Here is a 27,822-nt window from a genome sequence, read left to right on the forward strand (position 1 = left end):
CTGTGGTCATTTCCGCATATAATGCCAGTGCTCAGCTGGCTGACCTTCAAAGGGAATGCAACCTGCCCAAGAACCGCCTCATTTGTGATATGCCCATCTGGTGGAACTCAACGTTGGCAATGCTGCAGCGGCTGCACACGCAGCAGAGGGCCATCAATGAGTACCTGTGTAAGTATGGCACCAGGACAGGGTCAGGGGAGCTTGGCTTTTTTGTTCACTACACTAGTGGCTACTGATCAAGGATGCATGCACTGTCCTATCACCATTTGAGGAGGCCACAAGAATGGTGAGCAGTGACAGTGTATGCATCAGTGATACTGTCCCTCTTGTCTTCTTGTTGGAGCACACGCTTTGTGGAATAATGGACAGGGCACTAGAGGCAGAACAGTGGGAGGAAGAGGAGGACTTTCTTACCTCTCAAGGCCCCCTTTATCCAGATAGTATTCCTGCGGGCCCGCCGATCACACAGGAAGAAGAAGAGGAGGAGAAGGATTGGGTCAGCATGGAGGTGGAGGATAAAACTTAGCATCAGCAGCAGTCTTCAAGGGATCGTTTTCAGTCCCCAGAAACCCATTGGGTTGTACGTGGCTGGGAGGAGGTGGTTGCGGATCATGTGATCCTTAGTGACCCAGAGGACTCAGGATTGAATGCCTCTGCAAACCTATGCTGCATGGCCTTACTTAATCCTGCAAAGCCTGCGAAAGGACCCTAGGATTTGTGGTATCAAGGAGAGGGCTCATTACTGGCTGGCAACCCTTCTTGATCCACGTTACAAGGGTAATGTTACAGAACTTTTCCAGCCTTCGCAGAGGGAGCAGAGGATGAAACATCTTCGGGAGGCCTGGCAGAAAGGATTGTGCAATGCGTTTCCAGAGCCTGGGAGGTTACAATTTCCTGGTGCTGGACAACGTGTTGCTGAGGCTTCGTTCAGTCACAGAAAGAGCGTTGGAGAAGGTGGCCGGCTGAACAATGCCTTCAGAAAATTTTTCAGTCCTCAGCGCAAAGGTCTGATCAGTTCCAGCAACTATCGCCAGCATCTGAATTACATGGTGCAGGAATATCTAGGGGCAAGATCAGACTTGGAGACCTTTCCAACAGAACATCCACTGGGTTACTGGGTCTTGAGGATGGACCACTGGCCAAAGCTTGCTCAATATGCAATTTAGCTACTGGCCTGTCCTGCATCCAGCGTTCTTTCTGAATGCACATTCAGTGCTGCTGGAGGCTTTGTAACCATTCACAGAGTGCACCTGTCCACAAAATCTGTTGATTGGCTCACATTCATAAAAATAAATCAGTCTTGAATCACCAGCTACCAAGCATCTGATGCTGATGTAACCAATTTATTTTTCTATGGATGTGGGATCCCTTAAAGACTGCCTATGCTGAGTGACTATCCTATTATGCTGAGTGACTATCCTATTCCTCCTCAGTCTTCACTTCTAAGAATATTTTTAGTTCAGGGCACCACCACCACTGCCTAAGGCCCAATTTTTCTGCCCCTGTTTAACAGGGGCGCATAATTACAATTTTTGATCTAATATTTCACAGCAGCACCCGTTCCTGCGCTCAACAAGAGTATCTGTGAGGCTTTACAGTGTTGTGCCACCACCACTACAACCACCACCACTTAAGGCCCAATTTTTCTGATACTGTTTAACAGGGGCATGTAATTAAAATTTTTGCTGTAATATTTCACAGCAGGGCTCCTTCCTGCGCTCAACAAGATAATCTGTGGGGGGTTAGAGTGTTGTGGCACCACCACCACCAAAGGCCCAATTTTTCTGCCCCTGTTTAACGGTGGCATGTAATTACAATTCTTGATATAATATTTCACAGCAGGGCCTGTTCCTGCGCCCACCAAGAGTAACTGTGAGGGCTTACAGTGTTGTGGCACCACCACCAAAAGCCCAATTTTTCTGCCCCTGTATAACAGTGGCATGTAATTACAATTCTTGATATAATATTTCACAGCAGGGCCCGTTCCTGCGCCCACCAAGAGTAACTGTGAGGGCTTACAGTGTTGTGGCACCACCACCACCACCAAAGGCCCAATTTTTCTGCCCCTGTTTAACAGGGGCATGTAATTACAATTCTTGATATAATATTTAACAGCAGGGCCCGTTCCAGTGCCCACTAAGAGTAACTGAGAGGGCTTACAGTGTTCTGGTACCACCAACACCTAAGGCCCAATTTTCCGCAGAGTTAATAGGGCAGGCCGTATAGTATATACAGGCGGTCCCCTATTTTCAACATCCGACTTACAAACGACTCCTACTTACAAACGGAGGGAGACAACAGGAAGTGAGAGGAAATCTACCCCTAGGAAAGGAAATTCTCTCCTGTAAGAGGTAATATGGGAAAAAGTTGTCTCCACTGATGCTTTATCACCAATCCTTGTTTCCCTAATAACCCAAAATTTTCAAAATCCAATTGTCAATGGGACAGAAACTGAGGTGAAATCTTCTGAACAGGGGCACAGACAGCAAAACAAATGTTACAGGGGTGACAACCCTTCCCTATGTTATCCAAAAAGCTTAAAAATAGATTGTTTTTGCTAATGCTACACTTAAAAAATGTACTTGTTCCAAATTCCAAACAGATTCAACTTAAGAACAAACCTACAGTCCCTATCTTGTTTGAAACCTGGGGACCGCCTGTATACTGCTCTTCAGAGCATATAGGGCCTGGGGGCCCCACGCCTTTTTTTTTTGGGTGCGGGGTGGAGGAAACCATGCCGTTTTTCTCAATGATTTTCATCTATATTGCCGGGACCCGACAATACATTACAGCCGCAAGCAGTTTTAAATGACTTTTATTCCTTTAGAAATGTCATTTTGCTGCAGGGACTGTTCTAAACACAGGAAAAATGCACCACTTTTACAGGCATAATATAGTCACCCCCCAAGCACAATATTTAAAGGAATATTTCACTTTTATTGTTTCACTTTAAGCATTATTAAAATCACTGCTCCCGGAAAAACGGCCGTTTTTTAAAACTTTTTTTTGCTTTGATACATGCCCCCTGGGGCAGGACCCGGGTCCCCAAACACTTTTTATGACAATAACTTGCATATTAGTCTTTAAAATTAGCACTTTTGATTTTTCACATTCGGGTCCCATAGACTTTAACGGTGTTCGCACAAACATTTTGTCAGTTCGCATGTTCTGCTGCGAACCGAACCGGGGGGTGTTCGACTCATCCCTATTGGTCAACATAAGTACTGGGGCAATAATGAATGAATGCAATGGATGGATGGAGAAGGCTACTTTCTCTGGAGCAATTATGAATATATGCAATGAATGGAGCAGTCTACTGGAAGCAATAATAAATTAATGCAATACAATAGAGCAGTCTATGGGAGCAAGAAATGACTGCAGTGGAGGAGCACCGCCACAGACAGTGACAGCTATACTATCATGTTTGGTTTTTCTCCTTCTCCCTCCCTCTTTCTTTGTGCTGTTATGTTGGATCTGCCTGAGCTCCCAATCATGCCTGCTTTAACCGGCATATGCCACCACTGCTGCCAACGCCTTTGCCTTCTGCCCTCCTTGGATCAAGTGAAGTTCACCAAATACAAAATCAGCTGTCAGCCTACAAGTAGAAGTACTGCTTCCTTGCCTACTGCAACTCCTCCTGAAGCATTCTCTTGGCTTCATTCTACAGTAAGCAAAAACACAATTTACTATGGTGTGCTTTGTCAATGCTTTGTCAAGAAATTGCTCTAGTGAGTCTCATGTTTGGTGTTCTCCTTCTCTCCCTCTTTGGGCCGTAAGTTGATTCTCCTCTCCCTGCACTCCCAGTCACGCTGATTAACCAGCCTCAGCTTGTTCCACCACTCTACTGGCAACACCTGGCCTAGATTTCCTGCTGCCCTCAGCCCTCCTTCCATCAAACTCACTGCACCAAACACAAGGTCCACTGTCTGCCTACAAGCATGAGCACCGCCTGCTGCAACTCCTCCTGAGTCCTGAAGCAACACTGTATCCTGGCCTAGGTCGACAAGGCCCAGGCCTAGGGCAGCACTTTGCAGGGGGGCAGCATGGACAGAGTCCCTGCCGGCTTGCGCTACACTACTAGTGTAGCGCCAGTCTTATGGAGCGGGCTGGGCTGAGAGGCAAATTGGTCTAGCGCCGCCATAAAGCGGCCGCACTGCTTCCGGCTGTGGGGGGGTGGGCGCAGCTTCTAATTTTGACTGTCCTATTATCCTAGACCAGAAACCTTCCTCACTGTGCTATATGTTTTCTGCTGCACCATTGGCATGGTTATATCTTCTTAGTCTTCTCCATAAAATTATCAAAAATTTGTAAAGTAAAACTATAGGCAACATTTTTCTTCATTTTGGATACAGTAAGGGAGGGTTATAGCCTCTGTCAGTTTATTTTTTACCATCCCTGTCCCATTGCAGAGATTTCCCTTCACTTCCTGTCCCATAGCCAAACAGGAAGTGAGAGGAAATCTATGCAAATTAAAGGAATCTATTGTCCCCCCAGGCCCTCAGAACTGGTGTCCCCACTCGAAAATTTCAGGGCGGGTTTTAAACAGCAAGGGGTTTCGTATTTAAATTAGGGGGGTGCACGAGTTTAGTCAGGCCTAGGGCAGCACAAAACCTAAATACACTACTGTCCTGAAGCATTCCCTTTGGCGTCCTATAACAGTAAATACACAGTTTACATTGGTGTGATTTGTCAAGAAATGATATGCTTTAGTGAGTCTCATGGTGTTCTCCTTCTCTCCCTCTTTGTGCCGTAGTTTGGTTCACCTCTCTCTGGACCCCCAGTTGACCAGCCTCTGTCTGTTCCACCACTACCACCAACAACTTGCCTTGCCTACTGCCCTCAGCCCTTCTTCCATCAAGTGAACTGGTCTGTACCAAACACAAGGTCCGCTGGTCCCATTTTTCTAATGGAAACCTGGACCTGGAGAGGGGTCTCTCTAATGGACACAGAGAGGGCCTATGTTAGAAAGAGCCCCCACCAGGCCCCATTAGAGACTACAACAGAGTCTAATGGGACCTGGGGGGGGGGGTCTATCTAACAGAGGCCCTCTCTGTGACCATTGGAGAGTCTCTGATAGAAAGAGTCCCCTCCAGGCCCCATAAGAGACTACAATAGAGTGTTACTGAACAATAGTAAAAATAAACAGTATTATATTAATTAATAGCAATTTGATGCCCAGGTACAGCCCTAGAAGACTTCACTTACCATAAAAAATGGGTACTGGGGCTGGCTGCTGATCTTCCTGGGGATGGCTACTGGTCTTGATTCCTGGCTGCTGGTGGTGGGGCCTGGCTTCTGGGGCTGGGTCCTGGCTTCTGGGGCTGGGCTGCTGATCCTGGGGTCTGGGGACTGGCTGCTGGTCCTGGGGCCTGGCTGCTGGTGCTGAGTCCTGGCTTCTGGGGCTGGGTTGCTGGTCCTGGGCTCTGGCTGCTAGGGCCTGGCTGTTGGGGCCTGAGGTCTGGCTTCTGGGGCCTGGGGCTGGTTGTTGGTTCTGATTCCTGGCTGCTGGTCCTGGAGCCTGGCTTCTGAGGTTGGGTCCTGGCTTCTGGGGCTGGGCTGCTCGTCTTGGGGTCTGGCTGCTGGGTCCTGGCTGCTGGTCCTAATACCCGGCTGCTGGTCTTGGGGACTGGCTTCTGGGGCTGGGTCCTGGCTTCTGGGGTTGGACTGCTGGTCCTGGGGTCTGGTTTCTGGTGCATGGCTGCTGGGACCTGCTCTTGGCTGCTGGAGCTGTGGCCTAGATGGCTCTCTTTGCTGCTAGCACTTTTGTAGGGGAAAGGGCAAACAGAGTGGATCCTTTTCCCTAAAGTAAGGGGCCCATATTATATATGAGGGGTGATGAGTCTGGGGATACAGTGCCATATATGACTTATGTTGAGTCATATATTTTCCAGGGACATTCACGGTATTCAGACCCAAATACCGGTCATACCGTGTCCTGGCAAAAATCAAGGGGACTTGGCTTTGTCCCGGTGTTCTGTGTATCGCCAGAGCCCTTACTAGAGGTCCAGGGTCGGCACTAGTGATTTTGGCTCCATTTTAGAGAAGACTAGCTTTTGTGGAGGCTGAGGGGAAGAAACAAGAGGCGAAGCCTGGGTGGCAATGAAAGCGGCTGCCAATAGAAAGGGAGCTGCTGCCAACCCCGCGGCCTGACTCACAACAGGTCACGGACCGGCAGCAGGCTGCAGGGTTGGCGGCAGCTCCATTTCTATTGGCAGTTGCTTTCATCGCCTCTTGTTTTCCCGGGACACGGTAAAACTGGGATTAGGGTCTGAATACCGAGAATGTCCCTGGAAAATCAGGACTGTTGGCAATTATGCTTTATGTAACAAATAAAAGCAATCCAAGCATCCCCCAGACTCATGTGGAGCACTGCTACCTTCCTCAAAATCAGTACTACACATTAATTTATAACTAACAGGAAACATGCGAGCACAACACAAAATAGAGCAAACGCTGCTTCCCTCACACGCTGAAAAACCCCACCTGCTCCTGCTGATGTGACCATTGTGTGCAGGTGGCGCTTGCTGCAGTCATGACCTGAAGCCTTCCCGAGCCCAGGAGCAAAGAGCGCACACGCCACCAAATCCCGCATCCCCAGCCACAGAGACAGCGAGGCTTTTTGTCGCGGCATATAAGTGCGCCCCTCCTGAAGACGATAGAGGAGGTGGGTGGAGCTAATTGACTAGGCGCTCTGAATGCTGGGGTGGCCTCTGACTTCACTGGTTGCTAGACGCCGGTTTGCAGGCGATTCTAGCAACCAGTGTGGCGCACAGCAGAGGCCAGGCAGCGGAGTGCGGACGGCTCAACAAAAGGGTCTCGGGGTGGCGCCGCTGCTGCCTGCATGTGCATCCGCCCAGGATCGGCCTTAAGCACAAGTACTGCCTGCCTGCCTGCCACAACTTCTGTTGCAGTGTGATTTCTCAAGAAATTATCTACTATAGGCTCGTGTTTGGACAGTGGCAGCGTTTGATGGGCACAGTGGCAGCATTTGATGGCACAGTGGCGGCGTTTGATGGGCACAGTGGCAGCGTTTTATGGGCACAGTGGCAGCATTTGATGGCACAGTGGCAGCGTTTGATGGGCACAGTGGCAGTGTTTGATGGGCATAGTGGCAGCATTTGAGGACACAGTGGTAGCATTCGATGACTGTTATACAGTCAGTTACAGCCGCAGGATTCTTAGAGAATTGGGACAAGGTTTTAAGGGGCTCTTTGGTTTAAAATTTGACACATTTAACAGCTGCTTCTGGTAACACAACAGTTGAGGTTTGTGTTTTAGTTTACAGTGTGTGTAGTTGCACTTTACAAATGGAGTGTCTGGTAGGGGCAAAGTCTGAGCCTCCTGGCTAAAAAGCGCAAGAAACTGGGGCATTGCTCCATCTCAGGCTCATGGCTGCAGTTCAAATACTGGTTATCGGCAGATGATGATTCAAAACAAAATGCAAAGTGTCTGTGGTGAAAAAAAATTGTTTAGTGTAGTACATGGTGGTGTTTGTGATGTCCGTAGTTATGCTGCAAGTTACAAACACAAATTTATTACTGCAGCCAGGCAAGCCAACTCTGAAATTGTTATATTTGCTAAACAAAGCACAAAATCAAAAGTATTGGCTCATACAATAAAAACTTGTTTAACTGGGCTGAAAATAGTTAATTTTTTTGCCAAAAAAGTGCCACTTTGTTTGTAATATGATCTTACTAATAGCATGGCTGATTGATTCTTATGCCCCGTACACCCGGTCGGACATTGTTCGGACATTCCGACAACAAAATCCTAGGATTTTTTCCGACGGATGTTGGCTCAAACTTGTCTTGCATACACACGGTCACACAAAGTTGTCGGAAAATCCGATCGTTCTAAACGCGGTGACGTAAAACACGTACGTCGGGACTATAAACGGGGCAGTGGCCAATAGCTTTCATCTCTTTATTTATTCTGAGCATGCGTGGCACTTTGTCCGTCGGATTTGTGTACACACGATCGGAATTTCCGACAACGGATTTTGTTGTCGGAAAATTTTATATCCTGCTCTCAAACTTTGTGTGTCGGAAAATCCGATGGAAAATGTGTGATGGAGCCAACACATGGTCGGAATTTCCGACAACAAGGTCCTATCACACATTTTCCGTCGGAAAATCCGACCGTGTGGACGGGGCATAAGACTGCAAATTGGTACGTTCCCTTTGTTGTAAGCATACCAAAGGGTTCATGCTAATCAAAAAGATCATTGGCATGTGCAATAAAGAGCTATTGTGCAAAAAATATATTGTTGTCACTTTTGATTACAGATTGATGAAACTATAGACATATCAACATCCAAATAATTAGCCACGTGTCCATTTATTTTGCAGATGCTGGTAAAACCCAGTATCAGTTCTACCACCTTGTTGATCTCCCTGAAGCTACTGCTGGTGCCATTTTTGAGCAGATTAAACAATGTTTGCTGGAAGATGGTATCCCCCTGAAAAATGTTATAGCACTTAGTACAGCTGATGCAAGTGTAATGGTTGGTCCAAAAAACTCTGTACTACCCTGCTTCAAAGCAGAGCATTCATCTTTCATATTCATCGTACCTGCCATATTGCTGCCTTGTGTGCTGCAGGTTCCTGTAAAGTTATACCTAAAACTGTTCAGCAACTTTGCAGAGACATACAGTACTTACTGTAACTACTTTGCACATAGTTGCAAATATTTACAGTTGTATCACAAATTTCAGGAATTTGTTGAGGCAGATTGTGTAAAGATTTTGCAGCTATGTTCTATCAAATGTCTTACTATGCTTGAGTGTCAACCACATTCTCAATCAATATGATGCCCTGTGAAGTTATTTTCAGTCAAGTGATTATGTAGACTGCTTGTTAACTGTGGAAAGGATAAGACTCTTGCTACAGGATCCTATCACTAAGTGCTACTTTCTGTTTCTTCAAGCAGTTCTGCCAAATTTCTCCCAATTCAATCAAATTTTCCAGAGAAATTCTATTATGTTGCCTGACTTGTACTTGAAATACTGCCAACTGCTGAAAAGTCTTATGTGCTACTTTATCAGGCCAAACCTCTTATGCCGCGTACATACGATCAGAATTTCGGCCCGCAAAAGACCAATGAGAGTTTTTCGGCTGAAAATGCGTCCGTGTGTATGCTCCATCGGACTTTTGCTGGCCAAATTCCAGCCAGCAAAAGATTGAGAACATGTTCTCAATTTTTCGGTCGGGAAAAGTTCCTATCCGAAAATGCGATTGTCTGTGGCAATTCCAACGCGCAAAATTCCTAGGCATGCTCGAAAATAATTTGACGCATGCTCGGAAGCATTGAACTTAATTTTCTTGGCTCGTCGTAGTGTTGTACGTTACCGCGTTCTTGACGGTAGTAAGTTCAGCAAACTTTTGCATGACTGTGTGCATGCAAGGCAAACTTGAGCGGAATCCCGTCGGAAAAGCTGCCATATCTTTTTCCGTCAAGAAGTCCGATCGTGTGTACACGGCATTAGTTGCCCTTGAAAATGATGCACGATTGTATCTGACCACACTAAGGCCCCTTTCGCACTGGGGCACTTTTCAGGCGATACAGCGCTAAAAATAGCGCCTGCAAAGCGCCCTGAAAGAGCTGCTGCTGTGTCTCCAATGTGAAAGCCCTGATGGCTTTCACACTAGAGTGGTACGCTGGCAGGACGCTAAAAAATGTCCTGCTAGCAGCATCTCTGGAGCAGTGAAGGAGCGGTGTATACACCGATCCGGCTGAATACCCCCGCAAATACGATGGTAAAGCGCCGCTAAAAATAGAGGCGCTTTACCGCTGACGCCGCCCCCGTCCCAGTGTGAAAGGGGCCTAATTGTGCAAACTTCAAATCAACAGAACATCTGTCTACAATAGATGATTTGTCAGCTGTTCAACAGTTCATGGGCCAAGCAACAACATTTTACACAAGAGCAATAACTGCTATTAAAAAAACGGATGCCCATTGGAAACAGGATCATTCAGCCGTTGGCTTTACTAAAACCTTCAAACAGGTGTACTGCTGATTCTGGGGACATTATTGAACTAGCAAATCATTTTTTGCAAAATGTTCCCTCATCTGATTTTAACAGACTGCATACTGAATTTATTGAATACCAAGTGACAGATTTTACTGATGTTGCTCAGATTCAAACATATGATTCTTATTGGCACATGGTAGGACAAAGCTGTATCCTTCAGGGCAATCTGAAAGTACCTAATGCCCTATACACATGACTGGTTTTCCCGTTGGAATAAACTCTGAAGGTTTTTCCGACAGAGTTCCGACGGAATTCCGCTGAAACTGTCTTGTGTACACACGATCACACCAAATTCCGACCGTCAAGAACGCGGTGACGTACAGCACGTACGACGGGCCTAGAACAAGGAAGTTCAATAGCCGGTAGCCAATAGCTTCCGTCTCGTACTTGCTTCAGAGCATGCGTTGTTTTTGGTACGTGGGAACAGCATACAGACGAGCGTTTTTTTCCGATAGGAATTGGTTCCATCGGAAATATTTAGAACATGTTCTCTTTCTAGGTCCGTCAGAATTTACGACGGAAAAAGTCAAATGAGGCATACACATGATCAGAATATAAAATGAAAAGCTCCCGTCTGACTTTTCTGTCGGACATTCCGCTCGTGTGTACACGGCATAAGTTCCCAGATCTGGTGAATTTGCAAAAACTATGCTTTCCCTTCCACATGGGATGGCTGAGGTAGAAGGTGTATTTTCAACAAATTTTCCACTCCAATGTTGGAAGGACTGCTGTCAGCAAAGAGTGGCTCAGGAAGATTTACTCAGAAAATGCTTAAACATGTTGAATTTTACAGTGTATGACCCATAGGCGTGCGCACGAGCTGTACCGGGTGTGCCTGGGCACACCCTAATGCCCAGGCACACCCCAGGGTCAGAATGTGTTTGAGATAACTCCATTTTGGCACCCCTGCTAACCTGTAGTGCTGGGAGTGGGACTATCTCTCAGTTGGACGCCAATATCCTTCCTGGGAGAAGTGCAGCTACTGGCTGCGGAGTAAGCAGTCAGACAGCCGCATTTTCCGATACTGACTCTATAGTTCTTACTCCACAGCTTACTCCACAGCTGCTGGCTGCAGCACTGACAGGAGTAAGGGGTTACCAGAGCCCACCACATCCAATGATTCGTGTTGCCACAAAAAGCTTGAAAAGGAAGATTCTCCCATGTCTCTCATTCTCTTGACAAGTCGGGGCTTTCACAGCTCCAGTACAGAGATGATCACAGTGGAGTCAGAGCACTGCTTCATGCCAAAGTACACAGCACAGCTTTCCTTGGGGCCGACTGAAGATCTCAGAGGATGGATGGCAGCCTGCATCTTCTCCACATGTGAGTCCTGACCTTCTCCTTCTATATAATGCTGTGCTGTAACCCTGCCCTACACCTTGCGGGGACCATTTACTGAAAGGAAAGTAACTTTCTTGATTACGATATGAATTACTGGGACTTCTGTTACATAGATGTATTCAACATTCACACTATATCTTATTAAAATCATTCTTTTTTAATAAGATATAGTATATATGTGGAATACATTTATGTAGCACCTCAGAAGTCCTATCAAAAAATGTTAGAATAAACAGCAAGGAATGTGATTTTATAATACAGCCCCAACTTCAGGAAAGTGAATGTTCATCCACACAGTGTGGGGGGAGGATGGATCTTTATCGTACATCACGGGACACAGAGCACCATAATAATGACTATCTGGGTTATATGCTACCTTTAGGTGATTGGACACTGGCAACCAATAGTAAGAAGGTTCCTCCCATATAACCCCTCCCACACAGGAAGTACCTTTAGTTTTTTGCCTGTGTCTTGAAGGTGATGGTCATGGCTGTGTAAAGCTCTTCAAATTCTTCAATAATGTCCCAGTGAGGATGTTATAATCGGATCCATTCGGATGGCATGTTAAAGCTGAACTGGATGGTACCCGGGCCTTGGTTCAAGAACAAGGTTTTGCCTGTAATGTGTCCTTTATGGCGCTGGACCCTTGTTATATGGTATTCCTGGTCTATCACTTGCCCAAGGGAACCAGAAAGGAGGGAGGTGTCGTCCCAGTAGGCACTGTATATTTTTCTAGAGGTGAGCCCCCATCCCAATTTTTTGCCAAACCTAAGCACCACCTGAAGGAGTGCAATTCCTCTAACGGGACTTTTTTCACGGGGTTACCTCTAATAAAGTAGAAAGTAGTAGAAGTTTAAAGGTTTTGGATAAAAGTATTGTAGTTTATTAATTTAGCATCTAAAAATCATTACACATGACCTAACCATATATACAATAAAATGGATGCATGTAAATGGGAAGAAATAATTCTATGAATAAATGACCAAATGCAATGATACAGGTAAGTAAAGAACCAATGATCATAGAACCCGACGTTTCAAGGTAAGCAAAAGGGGTTGACCTCTTCTTCAGGGGTAACGACAATTGGTCAAAATGGGTATTTCATCTAGAAAATTAACAAAAAGCAGAGAAAACATGAGTGGATAAATATCTCAGGCATTCACAGCGGGGGGCAGTAGAGAGCATTTAGTTTACATTATAAAGGTCAATTGACATTAACATATGTTACATCTTTAGTAAATTCTAGGCATATACATGCAGAGATTTCATACTGACCCCTTAAGATTCATATAATCACTCCCAAGGACATTATCAGCATCCAATGCGAATCAAGAATTTGGCGCCCGTCACGGCCACACAGGGATCACAGAACCGAGGCTCAAGGAGATGGGGAAGAGACCAGGTGGATCACAGGAATAAGAACCAGGGTGGACTGAGGTTGCTTCACAAAGGATATCCCCAATATAGGAACAGACACAGTCCTCCCCTCACTGCGAAGGCTTGAGACAGCCTGATGGAGTTAGAGGGTGGGGGGTGCAATCCTGCTGCAATGAAAATATTTCAATGAGAGTCTTAAGGGAGAGCCTAGTATGAATACAATACTATTCTCAAAATTGTAAGGAGTATTGGGGTTAGCAGATTCACCCGAGATTATAAGTATAGAACATATATGGCACGTACCTAAAAAATGGGGATAAGTGGAACCAGATCAATTTAAGCAGCAAGGAGGTATTTAGATAATACCCCAAATCAAAGTGGGCAGGAGTCCAAGGAAGTATGCAGGTTCCCTGGTTGGGTGTGAGTCCGCATAGGTCTGCAGATTATAAAACACATCAGGGAAATATTATAGGTAAGTAAACGGTTAACCATCTGTAAGGTTTCCAAACATCCCAACCAGAGGGGGTCCATGAATTTACCTGCCTGTCTTAACTTCCTCCAAGCACGTCTGTGTGGTGTCAGTAGCAGCTGATTAGTGCAGCGCCAGAGGAGTTTAAATGTATGTTTACTGTAGTGGGTGGAGATGTCCAATCAGCAGCCTGATTGGCTGAACCGTGAGTATGGGGCGGTCTAAAGCAGGGAGGACGTGAAGTGTCTGTAAAGGATATGAAGGGAACCAGAAGGGTGCCTTACAGGTCCAAGGGTGTGGACCCTGAACAGAGGGGGACCCAGTCCTTGAAAGTCCTCAGTGGCACTACCCTCGGTGATGGGGGAAGATTGGGCCTGTATCAGGCCCTACAGCGTGGATCGGTGATTGCTCCCTCTGGAGGCCTATATTGTATTATTATTGTTGCTATAACATAAGATGTTTATTCCAGATTGCGTGCCTTGTGTTCCCACTGTATGGAAGGTTGCAGAGATGACCCAAACATACACTTATGCGGGTGTCTCCCGCATGGGGACCACATGTGTCGGGCGCACGCGTGTGCAAGGGGTGCGCGTGTGCGTCCGGGGCATGCGCCGCGTGCCCGTGCGCCTACATTCATCCGCGTGCGCTACGGCGTGGTCACCGCGTGCATCACGGCGTGCCTGTTTGGGTGCCGCATGTCCCCCGCGGGCGTGCGCATGCGCAGTAAGATTCCTGGGTGTGCATGCATCACGTGACAGCGGGCGCATATAGAGGGAGGTCAGCACCCGCGTGTATCAATGCTGCTTGTCAGGTTAGGCTCCTAAGAGCCAGAAGCCTAGTATACGGTGGGACACAGAGTCTGGGCACGTGAGTCGGGCATTTGCAACACATTGAAGGTTTAAAAGCCATGGTAGCTGCTATACGCTGGACTCAGCCTTATAGCACAGAGGGAGTATTTTTTTCCTCAAACCTTGTAAGCAATGTCTTCCAGAAAACGAGGTACAGGGAGCAGGGCAAGTCTAGGAGTTAAAGTGACTCCTTCAAAAACAGGAGATCAACCTCAGGTTACTGCAGCATCAGTCTCCCCTGAAAGACCTGCGGCATTTGGCCTGGCTGAGCCATTGCATTTGTCAGGCGTAGTGGCCACTACCAATATCCCTGCATCGGCTTATGTTACTAAGGATGACTTAGCATCAGCCCTAGCTGGCCTTGAAGGCAAAATAGCGGGTATGATTGCCTCAGTAACACAGGGAGGGAAGAAATGTCATAGATCTCCCTCTTCGGAGCCTGGTCCCAGTGGGGAGTCACTTGAGCACCAGGACTCCCTTAGCCAGTTGGGTCCTTGTGATTTGGATCCAGAATGGGCAGAGGATTTGGAGAAGGTGGCAGTAAAGGATAAAGAGGAAGGAGAAGCTGAAGAGTCATCGGCAGGGGACTCAGGTTCGGAGGAACCAATTTCGGCTTCCCAATCCCAGAAATTGTTTATCCAATCTTTGGCTGAAATGGTGAGAGCAGGATTTAAGTTTCCTTTCTTAAATCCTGTTTCCTTTCTTTCCTGCTCTACATTGGGATCCTTGCGTCCTCAGCAAGGTTCCCAGGCGTTTCCTGTGCATCCATTATTGGAGCAGGTGATTTACGCTGACTGGGACCACCCGGACAGGATATACTTGCCTCCTAAAAGGTTTTCTTTTCTATACCCTATGGAGGAAAAATTCAGGAAAAGGTGGGATACGCCTTTGGTTGATGCTGCCATTTCATCAGTGAATAAAAGCCTAACCTGTCCAGTGGATAATGCCCAAGGTTTTAAAGATCCGGCAGATAAAAACTGGAATCTTTACTAAAAGCCTCCTTTGCAGTGGCTGGGTCAGCAGTACAACCGGCAGTTGCATTTGCCAATCCCTGAAGGACCATTTTAAGAGATTGCTCAGGAACCTACCCGTTCAGGAGGAATTTTCTGACGAATTGTCAGAACTTCCTCGCACCTTATGTTTTGCGGTAGACGCATTAAAGGACTCAATCCAGCAAATGTCTCGTTTTGCGCTACTCTCAATCCATATGTGCAGGGTCTTGTGGTTAAAGAACTGGTCAGCCGAGATGCCATGCAAAAGGCTACTCGCGGCTTTTCCTTTTCATGGTGAGCGTTTATTTGGAAAAGATCTGGATAAATATATCCAAAAGATCTCAGGAGGAAAGAGCTCCTTGCTTCCGGTTAAAAGAAGGAATAAGCAGCCTTCCTTTAAGATTCCCAACGCTCCTGGGCCAGGCGCCTCTTCTCCCAAGAGGTATCGACGGCCTCAGCCGCCTACTTTTAAGAAACCTCAGGGTCAGAAAAGACCTTGAAACCAGACCTTGAACCGGCCAAAACCAATTCCAAGTCCTCCTTGTGAAGGGTCACCCCCACTCTTGTGGGTGGGGGGCAGACTGCGGCGGTTCGCAGACGCTTGGGGGAAATTGGTTCAGGACAGGTGGGTCATTTCCACTATAACACAAGGTTACAAAATAGAGTTCCGGGATTTTCACCCGAATCGGTTTCTGGTATCCAGAGTCCCATCGGACCCAGAAAAAAAGAGAGGCCTGTTCCTAGCCTTAGAACAACTAGAAAGGCAGGAAGTAATTATCGAGGTTCCACACAAGGAAAAATTCAAGGGATTCTACTCAAACCTATTTACAGTGCCGAAGCCAAATGGGGAGGTAAGGCCCATCCTGAACCTCAAATCCCTCAATTCCTTTCTGAACGTCTGAACCTTCCGTATGGAGTCGGTTCGTAGCATCCATAGACAACAAGGATGCGTACCTACATGTACCGATTTTCGGTCCTCATCAAAGATTTCTGCGCTTCACAGTAGAGGGGTCTCATTTCCAGTTTGTGGCACTTCCGTTCGTTCTAGCCCCAGCCCCTCGAGTCTTCACAAAGGTTCTGGCTCCAGTGTTGGCTTTTCTAAGGTCCCAAAGGATCTTGGTGGTTGGATATCTGGAAGACCTTCTGTTAAGGGACCAGTCTTACTCCACCTTAGTGGAAAACGTTGCAACTACTGTTCATTTGCTAAAGTTCCTAGGCTGGATTCTGAATATGGACAAATCGGCCCTTCTTCCAGTTCAAGTCTTGACATATCTAGGCCTGATCCTGGATACAACCCAGGAAGCGGTAATTTTACCTCCCTTAATGGTCAGCTCCATTGTGGAGCTCGTCCGAGAAGTCAAAAGGGCAGAAAGGCCTTCAATTCGGCTATGCATGAGGCTGCTGGGCAAGATGGTGTCATCTTTCAGCGCAGTTCCTTATGCGCAGTTTCACTCCAGGTTGTTCCAGAGAACTATCCTGGAAGCTTGGAACAAGTCTGTTCAAACCTTGGATCATCCCATGTCTCTATCCCTACAGGTAAAACAGGACCTCTCTTGCTGGTCAAAAACCAACAACTTGAGGGGCGGGAAATCCTTTCCACCTGTAACCTGGAAAGTGGTGACTACAGACGCCAGTCGTTTCGGCTGGGGAGCAGTCCTGGAAGAGGCTTCCATACAGGGAAGATGGTCCCAAGTAGAGAAGACCTTGCCAATCAATCTGCTGATAATCTGGGCAGCTCGCTTGGCTCTCCTATTCTGGACATCCAGATTGCGGGGGTTTCCGGTCAGAGTCCAGTCTGACAACTCCACGGTTGTGGCATACATCAACCACCAAGGGGGCACCCGGAGCCGGGCAGCCCAAAGAGAAGTAGATCACATATTGACTTGGGCAGAGAGACACGTGCCATTCCTGTTGGCAGTCTTTATTCCAGGTGTGGACAATTGGCGGGCAGACTACCTAAGTCGTCAGCAATCGTTACCAGGGGAGTGGTCCCTTCACCCCGAAGTTTTCCTTCAAATCTGCCAGCAGTGGGGGATGCCAGATATGGATCTCCTGGCATCCAGGTTCAATGCCAACAATGGAGAGCTTTGTATCCAGGACCAGGGATCCACTTGCCGTGGGGACGGATGCATTGGTGATTCCTTGGGATCGGTATGCTTTTCCTCCGATGCAGATGCTGCCGCACCTGTTACGCAGGATACAGGAGGAACAGACAACAGTAATTCTGGTGGCCCCAGGGTAGCCCAGGAGGTCCTGGTACTCAGAGATTGTGAGGATGGCGGTAGGAGACCCATTGTGCCTCCCATACCACCCAGACCTGTTGTCCCAAGGTCCCATATACCATCCTTCTTTACGGTCGCTGAATTTGATGGCGTGGCTATTGAGACCAGGGTACTGAAAGACTGTGGTATCAGAGGATCTGTCTTGTCTACTCTGACAAAAGCTAGAAAGCCAGTTTCTAGAAGTATTTACGTTAGGGTCTGGAAATCGTACATTTCCTGGTGTGAGAGGAGAAGATGGCACCCTCGCAAGTATACGATTGGGAGGGTCCATGCCTTTCTCTTTCTCTGTCTCTAGGGATCATTAAGGGACAAATTTCAGCCCTGTCAGTTTTTTTCCAGAGGCCAATAGCATCTCATTCTTTAGTACGAGCCTTCGTCAAGGGGGTACTGCACTTAAGGCCACCGGTTAAGCCGCCTTTATGCCCCTGGGACATAAACTTGGTGCTATCAGCTCTACAGAGTCAACCCTTTGAACCTATTAGGCATATTCCTTTGATTCTGTTAACTAGGAACTAACTAGGATACTGGTCTTTTTAGTGGCCATAACCTCGGCTAGAAGGGTGTCAGAATTGGCCACCCATTCTTGTGAAAAACCTTTTCTGTTTGTACATCAGGACAAGGTGGCGATGCGTCCCCGTCCAGACTTTTTGCCTAAAGTTGTTTCCAGTTTTCACTTGAATCAGGATATCATTTTGCCTTCCTTTTTTCCCAACCCTAAGTCTAAGAAGGAAAGGTCGCTTCACTCACTGGATGTGGTAAGAGCAGTCAAGGTTTACTTAAATATGTCAGCTCCTTTTTGAAAGACTGACTCCCTTTTTGTTCTGCCAGAAGGTCCTAGAATGGGACAGGCAGCAACTAGTTCAACGATCTCTAGGTGGATTCGCCAAGTCATTATCCAGGCTTATGAGTTGAAACATAAGGTCCCACCTCGATATTTCAAAGCTCACTCTACTAAAGGAGTTAGTGCATCATGGGCAGTGCGCCAACAGGTGTCTATGGCTCAGGTTTGCAAAGCGGCCGCTTGGTCTTCGGTCCATACATTCACCAGGTTTTACCAGCTGGATGTTAGATCTCAAAGGGAGACTGTTTTTGGCCACAGCATGCTGCAAGCAGCTTTATAAGTCCTAGGCCTAAAAGGGGTCTAGAAATACTATGTCCCCCCCCAAATGCATTGCTTTAGGACATCCCAGATAGTCATTATTATGGTGCTCTGTGTCCCGTGATGTACGATAAAGAAAAATGGATTTTTAAAACAGCTTACCTGTAAAATCCTTTTCTTGAAATACATCACGGGACACAGAGGTCCCTCCCCTCTTTTCTGGGATCTTCATTGCTTGCTACAAAACTAAAGGTACTTCCTGTGTGGGAGGGGTTATATGGGAGGAACCTTCTTACTATTGGTTGCCAGTGTCCAATCACCTAAAGGTAGCATATAACCCAGATAGTCATTATTATGGTGCTCTGTGTCTTGTGATGTACTCCAAGAAAAGGATTTTACAGGTAAGCTGTTTTAAAAATCCATTTTTTTCACTTAGGGCACTTTCACACTAAGGCGCTGGTCGGGTTAGCGGTAAAGTGCCGCTGGTTTTAGTGGCACTTTTCGGCCACTAACGAGGTGCTTTTAACCCCCGCTAGCGGCCAAAAAAGGGTTAAAAGCGCCGCTGCCGAATCGCTTTACAGGCACTTCAGCAGCGTTGGCTATTGATTTCAATGGCAGGGGCATCTTGGGAGCGATGTATTCACCGCTAATAAATCGCCCCAAAGATGCTGCTTGCAGGACTCTTTATAACATCATACAAGCGCACAGCTCCAGTGTGAAAGCATTAGGGCTTTCACACTGGAGTGACAGGAGGGGCGCTTTACAGGAGCTTTGCAAGTGCTATTTTTAGCCCTAAAACACCTGTAAAGCATCTCAGTGTGAAAGTGGTCTTATCTGATTCCAAGCTGTCTTCCTTCACCCAAAGCCTTGACATCATCTCATACCATACAGGGACATTAACCCAGTATGGTATGATGGGGGGGCTGGAGTGTGACCACAACCAATAATTTACATAGGAGCTGAAAGGGCCAAGTCACAGCAGTGGAGGACGCCTGCTGGAGAAAGCAAAGCTGGGTACACACAGATTGAGATTTGTCCAGTTCAGCAGGGACTGGCTACATTTCAATGTATCCCTGTAAGACAGAAGCCAATCATTACATCAGCTTCTCTTAAACAGGACTGCTTAAGGCTGGGTTCACACTACTGTCTCATGCGGCTCACAGCAGGGGTGCAGTGTATCTCCATTCTCCGCTCTAGGTCTGGTTTCAGCCCAAATTTTTGGGCTGAATTCAGACCTGAAATGGACCAAAAGATGCACAGGACCCCTGTGCAATTTGCACCGGAGCCACAGCAGAGATATGTGAACCGGCTCCATAGAGAGCTGGTCACAGTCTCCTACCATGCAAATTTGATGTGAGGAAACCTGCATCCAATTAGCATAAATGTGAACCCAGCCTGAAACCTTGTTCAATTAGCAGCTTGCAGCAAATCGGCAAGCTGCCCCACTGTCAGAATACAATGCCCCGCAAGGGGGGATCCTTGCATCCACATCGCTTGTATAGATGCAAGAACCTGTCAGCTAGCAAACTGAACAAAAAACCTGTGCACATGTACCAATTTATTTCTAAAAGCGCGCATGTGTGTATGTATATATATAATATATTTATACACATACATGTGTGTTTGAGCTTTGGGGTGCACACCCTAATGTAATAGGCTGCACACGCCTATGGTATGACCACAAGTTAGAAAATGCATCCAAGACTAAATGTAAGCCTGCTACTGCTGGTAACATGTCTAAGGACAATGATGATGTGGTGGTGGTGGTACTGATGTAGGCCTAATACAGTGACAATCACAATTTCTCAACATGAGGTTCTTCGTGCAATTTTTACAACAGGAATGCTATGTTTGTACTGTAATAGCATTTGAAACACTTGTACATGCATAACATTACGGTATGAGGTATGCAATTATTGGTTACAGTTACAGCCAATCCAGGCCTAAATGTTTTCTTTGCAGCAGTTCTCAGTGGAACAAGTGGTGAGGGAAAACTTACACATGGTGGCACCTGTTCCACTGAACACTACTGCAAGGTCCTTTAAAGTGGTTGTAAACCCTGTTACACCACTTGTACCTACGGGTAAGCCTATAATAAGGCTTACAGTAGGTGACATCGATATTGTGTCAATCTCACAGCTGTTATCGGCGAGATTGACACCTGCGAGCCCAGCTGCGGGAGCCAGCAACAAGCTGGCTCGCTCATCGGGAAAGGAAAAATAGTTTTTTTCCTTTCCCAATGAGCGACAAGCATTGCTGACATGTGTTTGGTATGAATCATGAGGGGGAACTCCACACCAAATTTTAAATAAAAAACCGGCATGGGTTCCCTCTCCAAGAGCATACCAGGCCCTTAGGTCTGGTATGGATTTTAAGGGGAACCCCCTACGCCAAAAAAACAGAGTGGGGGTCCCCCTCCAAATCCATACCAGATAATTATCCGAGCACACAGCTCGGCCGGTCAGGAAAGGGGGTACCAGGTACCGTACCAGGCCGCATGCCCTCAACATGGGGGGTAGGTGCTTTGGGGAAAGGGGGCGCCCATGTTGATGAGGACAAGGGCCTCTTCCCAAAAACCCTGACCATTGGTTGTCAGGGTCTGTGGGCGGGGTTTTTATCAGAATCCGGGAGCCCCCTTTAATAAGGGGACCCCCAGATCCCAGCCCCCCACCCTATGTGAATGAGTATGGGGTACATCGTACCCCTACCCATTCACCTGGGGGAAAAAGTGTCAATAAAAACACACTAGACAGGTTTTTAAAGTAATTTTATTAGGCAGCTCAGGGGGTCTCTTCCGACTTCGGGGGTCTCTTCCAACTCCCCTGCTCTCTCCGACCTCTTCTCCCGCTCTCCGGTTCTTCTCCCGCTCTCCGGTTCTTCTGCCAGGCTCCTCCGCTATCTTCTGCTCTTTTCCTGCTCTTTTAATAGCGTTGGCCCAGTCCTCTCCGTTGTCTTCTTCCCTCTTCTTCCAATGTTGACATGACGCTCTCTCCCACTGTAATGCCATGTGCGTGGTGCGCAACGACTTATATAGGCATGGGGTGTGGTCACCGGGTGATATCTCCTTAAACTGGACCAGGCCACCACTGCACGAAGGTGGGAGGCCAGGTAATATTTGTAAACGTCCGGGGCTCCTAGTCCTCCACGGCTTCTGGGGGAAAATATCACCAAGCTTGCCACTCTATGTGCCCCGTCCTTCCAAATAAAGTTAAGAATCCATTGTTTAATCAGTTTTAATTGGGCCATAGGAATAGGGATAGGCAGGGTTTAAAAAAAAAAAAACAGTAGTTTTGGCATAACTAACATTTTCAACACATTAATCCTACCTATCCAGGATATTGGGAGGGGATTCCATCAAGACAGCATGGCCTTGATGTCCTTGAACAGGGGGATATAATTGGTTGAATATAAGGATGAGTACGATGGTGTGATTTGTACACCCAGGTACTTGAGAGATGAGGTGCACCAGCGATAGGGGTAAGAGTTTTGGAGTGATAGAAGGTCTGCAGGTGGTATATGTAGCAGAAAGGCTTCTGTTTTAGATGCGTTAATTTTGTATCCAGATAGAGAGCTAAACTGGGATAGGAGAGCATGCAGGGACGGGAGGGATATATGTAGGTTGGTAAGAGTCATAAGTACTTCATCCGCAAATAGAGATAGTTTATATTCCCTGTGAGGCATGGGGACCCCTCGGAGCTGTACCTTATTTTAAGCATAATTTTTTTATATACACTCCATTTTATGTTTCTAGTGTAACAAAATTACTTTCAAATTGTAAAACTACTCCACACTGATTTTTTTTTTTCAATTTCCCCAAAATTTCCATTTTTTTCTGGGAAAAACAAAGGGGGGGGGGGACGTTTTTCTCATGACTTCAACATTTCTGGACACAGGTGACAAAACTGCTGGGATAAATTAATCTGACCTTCATGTAAATGGAGAAATATGTTTTTTGATTTTTGGTATACCTTAAACACATCGCTAATGGCACTAGCTACATGTTTGTAGCCTAAATGTTGATATTTGCACTGTTTTGCAGTGAAAACAGACATTTTATCTACTTTTTTGAAGTGCCAGTAAAAAACTGGCTTTGTTAGTAAATTTCATGAGTTGTGCCTGTAAAAAAATTGGTGCTGTCAGTACATTTTTGACATCTTGTCAGTAAATTTTTTTACCTCTGTAGTTGCAGGCATTGTAAAGCAACTTATCCTCAAAGTTTACAAGAGAAACACTGTTGGATAGCGACATGGTTTAATATCTTACTTCTGGTATTTCACTTCCTGTTTGACACAGCCAGGTAGGAATGAAAGACATCAAAGCTTTGTGATCAGAAGAACAATGCCTTGGCTCAAGCCCACCTGCTGTGACATGTGCGAGTACAAGCTTCAAAGAGACCACTGCTGCCAAGATGTCTATTGAGATTTGACACAGGGCTAATAGAGACGCTGGCCCTGGGGGACAATATAGCATGCTTCCTGGAGAATGGGCAGACATTTGAAGGGATGCCTCTCGGCAATGTATATTGGATAAAAGGCAAATGGGAGTGGGCGTGTATGTTTGAATTTAAGGGACACACAGGCTTTTGTTCTTTCTCTTGGTTGCTGAGAAGCCTGCCATAAGGATGTCCCTCTGCCATCTTGGGACCTCGCTCTGACTGAGGGCTTGGGCCTAAATTCCATGTGGCCCAGACCCCCTTTATCATCCAGAACCAGCAGAGGAAACCATGTGTGATAAGTATCTTTGATATTTCATTGTTATATGTTGTAGAGATATGCTGTTTAGTATATTATATTCGGATTGTAAGCTATGTAACATTGTAATACCCTTTTAGTACTGTTATGATAATTTCCTAATTCCGTGGGAAATAAAATAAGATGATGTTTTACTAGCAGCACCGTGTGTTTAGTTTCATAGCTAACCTGTTATTATTGTGATATTAACAATAACCTGTGCTCAGAGTTTAATAGGCCAACTAATTATAGGGACTAGACAAATTAATACACAGATGTATGAAGTAATCGATATAATTATTAATATTATATCTGTGTATTAATTTGTCTAGTCCCTATAATTAGTTGGTCTATTAAACTCTGAGCACATGCTATTGTTAATATCACAATAATACCAGGTTAGCTATGAAACCAAACACACGGTGCTGCTAGTAAAACAATATCTTATTTTATTTCCCAAGGAGTTAGGAAACTATCATAAAAGTACTAAAAGGGTATTACAAGCTTACAATCAGAACACACTATACTAACAGCATATCTCTACAACATATAACAACAATGAAATATCAAAGATACTTATCACACATGGTTTCCTCTGCGGGTTCTGGATGATAAAACGGTCTGGGCCACATGGAATATAGGCCCAAGCCCTCGGTCAGGACAAGGTCCCAAGATAGCAGAGGGACGACCTTATGGCAGGCTTCTCAGCAACAAAGAGAAAAAGCAAAAGCCTGTGTGTTCCTTTCATTCAAACATACACGCCCACTCATAGCCACCCCCCATTTGCCTTTTATCCAATATACATTGCCGAGAGGTATCCCTTCAAAATGTCTGCCCATTCTCCAGGAAGCATGCTATATTGTCCACCAGGGCCAGCATCTCTATTAGCCCTGTGTCAGATCCCAATAGACATCTTGGCAGCAGTGGTCTCTTTGAAACTTGTAATCACACATTTCACAGCAGGTGGGCTTGAGCCAAGGCATTGTTCTTCTGATCACAAAGCTTTGATGTGTTTCATTCCTACCTGGCTGTGTCAAACAGGAAGTGAAATACCAGAAGTAAGATATTAAACCATGTCGCTATCCAACATATGCCGCTTTGCGCCTAAAGGGCGCATACCACCCTTCTTCAGACACGGCTCCTATTGAACAGTTCATAACTGTTTTCTCCCTAACATGTGTTTCAAAGCCAGTACCTATAGAACAGTCTTTAACTGTCTTAACGTGTTGTGTTTTTCAACATGTGCAGAAACAGCCCCTATGGAACAGTCCATAAATGTCTTAACGCATGTTGCGCCTCTCAACATAGGCCTCAGAACCAGTTCCTGTGGAACAGTCCATAACGGTCCTAACGTGCTGTGTTTCCCAACATGTGCCGCTTTGCTACTGGGTGACACACCAACATCATTCTTCCATGACAGCTCCCATGTCACCATTCTCTATCTTCTTCTTTCTAACATCTTCATGAAGGGGTATAAAACAGGCAAGGGGTGTCCATAAACTCACCATTCACCAGCACACATCCAGAGCAGCATCTTAAGCAGCTTTTAGATATAGAGTCTCGAGGAGGGCCTTCTGCCAATATTACTGGCCTAAAATACACACTATACCATAACATGAATCAACTCATTACCATAATATATACATATATACCTATGACCCATCAGATTACTCATCCTGCTCCCAACCTCCTATGACTCCTCAGTGTAGATACGGGCTGGGATTAGGCAGGTTCACTCACAATGGCTTTTCCTACCGCAATTCTGGCATCTCAGCGTTATTGCAGGTCTCTGACTTGGCAGCAAAGTCTCTAACTTGTACGCAGAGACCCTACCGTCACTTCGTCCCACAGCTTGCATAGATAACTGGGCGACCCTTCTATATAAATATCAAGTCTAACAACACATATAAATCTGCAACAATGACGTATCTTTGATATTTCATTGTTATATGTTGTAGAGATATGCTGTTTAGTATATTATATTCGGATTGTAAGCTATGTAACATTGTAATACCCTTTTAGTACTGTTATGATAATTTCCTAATTCCTTGGGAAATAAAATAAGATGTTGTTTTACTAGCAGCACCGTGTGTTTGGTTTCATAGCTAACCTGGTATTATTGTGATATTAACAATAACCTGTGCTCAGAGTTTAATAGACCAACTAATTATAGGGACTAGACAAATTAATACACAGATATAATATTAATAATTATATCAATTACTTCATTTGGCACCCCAGATGGGACTGTGAATTTTATTTTTACATAGAATCCACAAAAACCTAATGTATTTTTTGTCTTGAGTCCCTGTAAGCATAAATCCTCAAATACACCCAGAACTGAAAATCGTCTCTAGTGTGGACAAGATTGGCGCTGGCTCGCGAATTCTGAAACCACGCTTGGATGGTCATGAAGATTCTGTGAAATATTTCATCAGGGAGACGGACGCGTAGAACCTGGTGAGATCTTTGGCTGATATATGTATATATGTTAAACGTTTGTATCGTTAATGTGTTTTAGGCCTGTAACCAGTAAAAGGTGCTGGTGAGTAGAGGGAGTGATCATCCCTGGTTCTGATGTAGCCTGCAGATTGACAGGGCAAACCACACATCTTTGAGGAAAAAGTGGTAGAAATATAGATTTTAAATTTTTTTTTGGTTGTGGGACTACAGGTAAAAAGTTAGCTTGTAAACAGCTATTATCTGTGTGTTTTGTATCTGCCTATCTGTGTAGCTGTGTGCATTGTGTAAGCAGGTCAGACGAGCTTCAGTGGGGGTAGGCTAATTAGCATATCAATGGATATTCCCCAGTAAGCATGTGGTAATCCTAAAAGCCACATAGAAACTACAGGACAGAAGTGATCAGATACAAGGCAGCCGATAATGCCACAGTAAGTGTGGTGGGTCTTTTCTATGGCTATGCAAAAGTTTAATGGTTTTGAAGGATATCAGGTAAAAGTGGTAATGAATAAAGCTTACTGAATGCTAGAAGAGCGATTCATTTTTTTGGTGAGTTGTAAGAGCTAATGATAATTGAGTTTGGTTTATTACTCAGTATAGTGTTGAAAGTTAGTACAAATAGAATTGTGTATTGTGTGGATTGTATGGTTGTGAAATGGAATTGGTGTATACATATGTTAAAAAGTACGCTTCTGCCAATTATCATTCAAGTGCAGATGAACCTCTTAAAAGCCAGTGTAATGTACTATTGTCTCAATGTCAGCAACATAATAGCAGTTTATTGGGTAAACAGCTAAAAAAGAAAGTTAAAAAGGAAAGGTTGGCAAATGAAATTGCAGTGTTGCTCAGAATTAGATTTATATCTGAGCAAATGGAGGGGAAGTGGGAAGCAGAGAGGAGACGTCTCGGGGAGGACATAGAGAAAATCAGTGAAAACCTTCTAAAGATTGCAACAGCCTCCAGTAGTGAGATGGATGAATTGCGGGCTACAGCCGGCAATTTGTCAGAAAGAAACAGTGAGCTACAAGAACAGCTTCAGAGGTGCAGCATTCACTGTGATATGAAGAGCAAACTTTTAGAGTCATTGCGAATAAAGGTGTCAGAGATGGAAGAGTTGGTTATGTCTTTAGAAAGAAAGTTAGCAAATGCACACTCCCAGCTTCTTACTAAAGAGCAATGTATAGTATCGCTCAATGAGCACAAAGGAACATGCCAATTGGCCAATATCTGCACAGTCAGTGAAGAGAAGGGCTGTGATGAAACACATTCTGCTATTGCACCCATAGCTTCGAAGCAGAATAACACTTTGATTACAATCCAAGAGAGACTTACTTTGTGCCAGATTCTGGGTGAATTTAATGCCCTGGAATCACCAGTGAGTCTGTCCAATAAATTTGAGGCTCTAGTCCTTAAATTTCATTTGAGTAATGAGGATGCATGTTCTCTTCTGAGAGCATGGCTACCAGGACCTTTGGCAGGCCAGTTATTTGCACAGGTTGATGATAACTTAGCAGATGCAGAGGTGCGGAGGAAAGAGTTGCAGCGTATTGTGGACAGTCGTGATAATGGTATGAGTGATTTACAACGAATGAGATTTAGGAGAGGAGATGACCCAATTTTGTTCTGCAGTGAGTATCTTGCATTGTATACGAAAGTGTTCAACTGTCCTGACTTATTGGAGGATGATACAAGTTTCATATACTCAATGGCCAATAAGTGTTATGTAAGCTATCCCACTAGAATGGCTCTGAGGAATGCTAGATCCTACCAAAATTTTGTCAATATCCTGCGAGACTTCTGTCAAGAGTCCAGTGATAGGGAATATGGGTCAAAGGCAGGTGTATCCGTAATAAGCAGAGGTACAGGAAGGCAGAGAGAGTTCAAACATTCTAAATGGAATAGGCATGGACATAGATTTTGTAAAGCCCTTAACATTGCTAGCATGGAGCAGGAAACCCCATAATTACAGGGTGCACAGGCAGCCATAACGGAGTTATCCTCCAAACATGCAAAAGCTGAATGTGCAATGGTGGAGGTACCCTCCGCACATGTGCAGTGCTCAGCAAAGATAGAAGTGAAGCATGCAGAAAAACCAGACGCTCTTATTGCTGCAAGTGATGTTGCTATGACAGAAATCAATGGTGGAGATGTTGAAAGTGATTCAGGAGTTGAAACTTCTGATGACTCCTCAGA

The sequence above is a fragment of the Aquarana catesbeiana genome, linkage group LG13, assembly GCF_042186555.1.
Source record: "Aquarana catesbeiana isolate 2022-GZ linkage group LG13, ASM4218655v1, whole genome shotgun sequence".
Taxonomy (NCBI): Eukaryota; Metazoa; Chordata; class Amphibia; order Anura; family Ranidae; genus Aquarana; species Aquarana catesbeiana.